Source organism: Phallusia mammillata, chromosome 7 (assembly GCF_965637545.1).
Source record: "Phallusia mammillata chromosome 7, kaPhaMamm4.hap1.1, whole genome shotgun sequence".
NCBI classification, from domain to species: Eukaryota; Metazoa; Chordata; class Ascidiacea; order Phlebobranchia; family Ascidiidae; genus Phallusia; species Phallusia mammillata.
The window spans coordinates 21084989-21092242 of record NC_137258.1 but is presented as its reverse complement, the minus strand read 5'-3'; the positions used below and the strand labels follow the sequence as shown (position 1 = coordinate 21092242).

General features: G+C 36.0%; 1 long non-coding RNA gene across 1 annotated transcript; it reads right to left on the bottom strand.

The window, feature by feature from the left end:
* LOC145238764 (uncharacterized) lies at positions 1-1211 on the bottom strand. The gene is made up of 3 exons (XR_013862172.1): positions 1057-1211; positions 204-307; positions 1-97 (listed from the first exon to the last, which is right to left on the bottom strand). It is a non-coding gene; the product is annotated as an uncharacterized LOC145238764 (long non-coding RNA).
* Between the last annotated feature and the right edge of the window lie 6043 nt (positions 1212-7254).

Below are 7254 nucleotides of genomic sequence, written 5' to 3'. Positions count from 1 at the left end.
TTTTTTCAGATAATGATTTCTGTTTATTAGTACGACATAAAAAGAAAACACGACTCGACAAACATCTGTTGATGACTTCATGTTTTTTTATTCAGTCCTGAATTGAGGGTGTAAAATAAAAAGAAGTGTTAAAAATTTGTGTCAATATATTAGACGTAGTGTTTAACACAAAGCTAAATCAAAGACTTTTTTTTATTTGTCACCTAATGTTTCTGTTGTGTTTCTTATTTTTTCTCATCGTTTCGTTCGTTGTATTCTCTTTCCAGTTCATCGAAGGTTTCGACAACGTCCTCAAGTTGAGCGAGTGCTGCAAAACAAAAGTAAATGAAAACAACTTAGTACCTTAAAACAAAAAACTGCTGAGCATATAGAAACACGTTTCCAATAACCACAATACCTATATAACAGTGGTGGGATTCAGTCGGTTCGCACCGGTTCTATATAATTGTCTCACGAAATTTTATGACATTAGCGAACCGGTAGACCTACTAACACTGAGCTTCACCTTTGGCCCGACCTGAGAACTTCTGGTAGGTGGCGCAAAAGAGCATAGGCGTTTATGGTGCTGTTACAGCAATTTGGGTTTATGGTAAGAATAATTGCTGAGTCAGCACCATAAACGCCTATGCTCTTTTGCGCCACCTACCAGAAGTTCTCAGGTCGGGCCAAAGGTGAAGCTCAGTGTTAGTAGGTCTACCTAGCGAACCGGTTAGTATTATTGGTTATTGTCAATGGACTTTTTGTAACAGAAACGCCGGCTGAAGAAAATGACTTTTGTGACATAACCGACTGACAAAAAAATTGAATCCCACCACTGCAAGAACACAACTTTATAACATACTTTATACGTTGTCAGTTTCTCATTCGATAAATCACAAATAGAAAGGTTTGCGGTACAAAGGTTATTGGTAAAAGCTCTGAAATATATTTTTTCAAAAATGTGAACAAAATGCTGTTCCAAACCCAGAGCGTTTTATGTAAGTTTAGTGATTCAAATATTACAAGTTTCACCACATAAGCTATCTTGCAATGCTGCTAATATAATTCACATCTCACCGTTTTCGAGTTTTGCATCCTTCATCCCACCTGCTCTTCTACGCCAAGCGTTCGTTGTGTCAATGCACATTAGCATAACACAGCAACAAGTGCTAACAATGCTACTTTGTTCATCTTGAGCTTTTCTGTTAATTATCTGCACCAAGTAAAACACCGCATATATAAATCAGAAAAAAATCATGACAAAAACACTTCTGTATTTATTTATCTTGTGGCAAGAAGCTACATTTTGCCTGAGAAGATACTTAGGTTTTAAATATGCCTAGTATCAACAGATTGTAAAACATTTTTTCTCGAAGTGGCATAGTCACACTGCAAACTGTATGACAACAGCCGAGAATGTCTGGAAAGCGAAACACAGCGGCGTTTAAGCTTTATAGGTCCTAGGTTTTTGTCTTTACTTTAAGGAAAGAATAATGACGAACTGTCACAGACAGAATTTTCGGAAACAAACCAAGAAAACGTTTTTTTCACAAACATCCGCTACAAGTGTTAATCATCCATTTTGGAAATTCGCAAATTTAAGAACTTAAACAACATCTTTTCATCTCGCACCAAGACGGACTTTTAAAAAAACAAACGGTATTTTTTAGCATACGAATTTATTCAAAACGCAAGTTAGCACTGACGCCCTGGGACCTCGAATTTGTTAATGACGCGAAAACTGGATATCTTTAACTTAAAGGTACAGACATAGTTACGAGACAAATTGTGTCTGCAAATTAGCTGTCTTAAAATTAATCGAATGTTGTTATTTCATTTAAGATAAACATCAATTTGTACATAATTTGTGCCAATTCTGCACCAGTTGTTTACCAAAATAGCTCGTTTTGACTCGCTAACTTAAAGCTTGAAAAGAAGTTAAAATATGTAGTAACCAAATCCAACTGTATTGACAAATCATGTTTGGACTTTGTAATATTTTCTGTCGCGGTTAATTAGGATCAAGGCGACTTTGTGATCTGATGATTAATTGCTTTAACCGTATGTTTTGTCCCGTGCTGTGATTGGACACTGCTTTGTGTGGGAATTTGTTCGAACATGATTTGTCAATACAGTTGGATTTGGTTGCAAGCTTTGAGCTAGCGAGTCAAAAACGAGCTGTTTTGGTAAACAACTATTGCAGAATTTGCACAAATTATGTCGCAATCGCTACAAATTTATGACTGGGATCAGCCCTGAAGCGTTCATACAGACCAGCGATCACGGCACGATTTTGTATAAATTATTATAGTACGCCAAGCCCTTTGAAGGCGTTATAGACTGTCCATCCCTAACATAGACTATGGGCAATTTAAGTATCCTAATCCATATTGGAGACTTCATTTTTTCGACGAGTTCGACAATTTTTTGAATTTGTTTGCAGCAGAAACATCTGTTTTTGCAAGTTTTGTCAAAGTTGTTGGCCTGATGTCAAAGTAAGGATTGATGCTTTATGGATATCTTCCACCAAGGAAATGTTTCGAAGGAAACCCCGGTCATTAGTTTTTTTTTCTGAGAAGCCAAATGAATAAATAAAACTTGTTTTGCAAGAAAAATACAAAGATGTATAGTTGCAAGAAATTTGTTTTCTATATTTCAAAGAAGAAAAAACTTTAATCAAAGTCTGTGTTGAGGAAATTTTCATGACATACCGAGCAAAAAGCTTTTTAACATAAATCTAGAAAAAAACATATCCAAGGCGCAATACTCCAACTTGTGTTCAAAATAGCAGTCTTCATTTCTGCTTTTATAGGTCGAAACAGTGTGCACTGTCTGCAGCTTAAAATTTAACTCTGGTTTCAAAATAATAATTCCATTTTGATTATACAAGGAAAGAAATATATACAAGGAATTGCAACTGGCTTCGTTAAGAAGTTTTGGGTAATTTTTACATTCTTTAAAAGGAACTTGAACGTAATAAAAACAATTCGCAAATGTTGTGAAGTAGTACATTCATAATGCAAACGTGAGCCAAATTAGTTTCCAAATTAGATTTTCCGTTTAAACTGTGTAGGCTGCAGTTGTAAGCAAATGAAAAGGTTGTCATAGCACGATAAACATTTTTGTACAACTGTCTGGATACAATTTCTGTTTATTTCGTTTATTAAAACGACAGTTAGACATACACACTCCTTGATAAAGTCATGCCTTTCCATATTGAAACCTGTAAAAAAAGATGATTGAAATTGTATAAGCCCTAGTAGATAAAACTTGAAAATGAACACTAAATTAAGGATTAAGCTTTAAGAAAAACAACTAAATTTGTTAAAAATAAGTTCCATTTTATCTGCTAAATTTACTTTTAGTTTTCGTGATCTATTCGGTCGTTACGCATTTCGTCGAAGCCGTCAATCATGTCTCCCAGTAGTGCAATTGCTACAAAACAAAGTAGTTAAAAAACAAAATCGTATAAAATGTGTGTTGCGGACAGTGTAGCGCGCCTTTTTTATGTGGCAGTTCTGTTGCGCTTAATTGCACCTTACATTGGTGTGTTAAGTTGTGTAATGCGAATTCTGTAGTTGTGCGGAATCTGTGTGTTGACTCTATCATGTCATTAACATGTTACTTTTTATAGATTTTATATAAATATAAGATTGAGCACCAACGGTCACATTTTTAAGGAAATCTGACCCGTTACATATTTGCATCTTTGGATTTGAATTTGGATTCATGTTCGAAATAATGTGCGATAAAGAATAAAAGAATACAAAAAGGATCTGAATTTCCATAGATCCGACAGTTAAGATTGGACCGAAACAAGTTTGGAGGTCACAATATGCTTTGTATTGTTTTATTGCTTACACCGGAGCTTTTTAGGTCGTACGCGAGTAGTTTTCTGTCATGCCCAATTCAAGTAAAATCATAAAATCCAACTTAACAAAACCAGCTAACCAGCCCTGGTCTCCCTCTTGCCCCTATACGTGCCGGCACTCAAAAAAACATTGCGCTTTTTCCATTGTCGCGTATCACCTAAACCTGTTTGAATGCATCGACTAAGAGAAAGACCAATTCTCCTTGATACGACTTGCATATTTCTGAAACCAACGAAGTTAGCAATCCTAGAAAATTGTACAAGATACGAGTTTCGCCCAAAAATAGAAGGGCTGATCAGTTGGGTCAGCTAAGTTGCATTTCACGACCTAACCTGGACTGAGTACAGCAAAAAGCTATACTCACGTACCACGTGAAAAGCTTCGGCGTACGACTTGTGTTACGCGTACCACAGGTTGCGTTACGCGTACTTATGCATCTTACCATCTTCAAGCGAATGGTCGTTCATCGTTCTCCTCCTCGTCATCGCTCTCCTCCTCCGCATTGCTACCCTTCTTCTGGCAGCTTCAATTGTTGTGTCAATGCACATCAGCATAACACAAGCAACTAGTGTTAACAATATTACCTTGTTCATTTTTGTGTTAGGTTTTGTCTGCATTCAAACTAAAGCAACAACTTATCACAAATTGAGAACAATATGATATGAAACTTTTCATGTTATTCAACGCTTTGCGCATTATATTGACCAGCGGTGCACATTTAAAGTAACGCGGTATAACACATAAATGCGTTGACGTTTAAACCAATAGTAATCACGTTTGTTGACGTTTCGCGTAATGGTTATCAATAGAGTCTCGGTTGAGAAATCTTTTCAATATAAGTCAGCCACACTTCTGAAGATCTTATATACCAGAACTCGTTCGTTTTGCAAAGCGGCGTTTGTTGTGGGTTAGATATTGAAATACCCGTACATTTATTTAAATAAATAGGAAATTAGTTAGGGAAACTGCAAATTGTTTGAGTGTTGCGAAAAACTAAACGTCTATAACAAAGGCATTTTACAAAGCAATGATCAAAACGTTTCATTTTTTGGCAAAAAAACATTTCAATGCTGTTTGTAAACAATGTCTCAGAAAAATCCAACAAAATTACACGCAAGGATCAGATTAATAATGGCAAGGAGTGCAGAATTGGTGATACAAGGTCCTCTAAGCACCACCACTTCAACACCGAGATTTTATACTTGTGGACGATGTGCTACGCATGTCTGCAAACGAACGATGACCTTAACTAACTTAATTAAAAAAATGAATTGACGCTTGTTTGTTTTTTTGAAAAATGTAACGCATTTTTTAATTTGTTTACAATAGTTCAATCTTTTCAAAACAAATTTTAAAGGTGTGTTTTTTCTCGGAAAAAAGAAACGCTTTATCTATTTGTTTGCGGTTAGTTATATTTTGGACTAACCACTTGATATGTTCGTTGTTTTCTCCGCAATACTGCAACAAATGTCTGCTATATTATGATCGATTTCCTAGGATACTCATAACTCATGAATCGTCACTTCCAAACCCACAACAAAAACTGTTTTGAAAATTGCGCTAAAATTTTTACCAAGCTGGAAATGGCTACTTAATGTTGCAACGTCATAAAGTGCGACAACGTAAAGGCACACTTTTTGGATAGCAGGCAAACGTGCTGCAAATTGTGACCGTTACTATAAAGCGTTATATGGCGAAACTCACATTAAATTGATTAAAGAGTGTGTTTGGCGCAATAGAACATCGAGACTGGACCCATGTGCAAAGTATTGATTATATTCTTGATTCGTGTAAGTCGCGATACATGCCTTAGTTTTTATTGCAGACAAAACATAAAAGTTGAGATGAACAAACTATAATATGGTTAACACTTGTTACTTGTGTAATGCTAATGTGCATTGAGACCACGGATGGAATAGTTGGTGAAAGAAGAAGGCAAGCTTGGAGAAAGAAAAAGGACAACTCGCTTGAAGATGGTAAGATGAGTTAGAATGGTCAAAACAGCACTAAAATCTAATAATTTTACATTTTCAAACTTTTGAACTTCCAGTGGGCAAAATTCTTTTTTTCATCATAAATGCTTACTAACAAAACCTATTCTGTCAATTGTCAAAATTTTATTGCATATCGTTAACCTGCTCCAAAAAATACCACAATTATCCAATTTTTGTCAGATTTTAATTTTTGACAACTTTTGTTTTGAAGCGATTGCGCAATTGATGGACATGATCCAAAGCTTCGACGAATTTGCAAAGTCGTAACGAACGATTGGACAATTAAAAATGAAAGTAATAACTAAACTTAATAAAAATTGGTATCACACCTGTAACTTGCAGCACACTTGAATTAGTCTGCGTATATCTTAAGGTCAGAACGAATTTTAGAGTGTATAATAATTTGTGTAAATTCTGCAATAGTTAACCTTTACCTAAACAGCTCGTTTCGGCTCAAAGACTGCCAGAAAGTCAAAATGTGCAGCAACCAATTAATTGAACTGTATTGCTAAACAATGTTTAAAGTTTGTAATACTTCCGGTCGCAGTTAATTAGAATGTAGATGCGATTTTGTAGTCTGATGTTTAAGTGCTATCTGTGATCTGATTTTGTAATCTGATGTTTAAGTGTGTTTCAACCTGTCGTTTTAATAAACGGAATAAAGAAAAATTGTATCCAGACAGTTGTACAAAAATGTCTGGCTGTGACAATCTTTTCATTTGCTTTTAACTCGGCAGCGTAGACCAGAGTTGCAAGTCGGGCCGGGCTTTTCGGGCCGGGTTCGGGTTCGGGCCGGGTTCGGGCCGGGTTCGGGCTTAGGTATTTGTGAGAAAACGGGCTTAAAACGGGCCTGACTTTAAGTTTCGTGTCCGCCATTTTTTTTTAATAAAATCACTCAGCTAAGTAACAAGTCTCTAGCTTTGACCTAATGCCCACTCTACTCTAAAACGTGTTGTTTACCCCATTGTCTACTATTATTTATTGTGTTTGTTGTCTTTCTCTTTTTCTTTCTCATCCTTTGTTGCAAGGCTTTTTTGGATAGGCCTGTCAATCAAAATTTCGGGCCTAAACGGGCTTCTCAAAAACGTTTCGGGTTCGGGCCGGGCTTCGGGCTTATACTTTCGGGTTCGGGCCGGGTTCGGGCTCAGATTTCGGGCCCGCTTGCAACTCTGGCGTAGACAGTTTAAACGAAAAAAAACAGGAATTTGTGCTTACATTTGCATTATGGATGTACTATGTACTACAAAATTTGAAATTGTTTTTTATTACGTCGAAGAACCCTTTAAACTTTAAAGAACGTAACAATTACCCCAAACTTCTTAACGAAACAAGTTGCAATTCCTCGTATATATTTGTTTCCTTGTATAATCAAAATGGAATTAATATTTCAAAAACAAAAAATAAAAAAA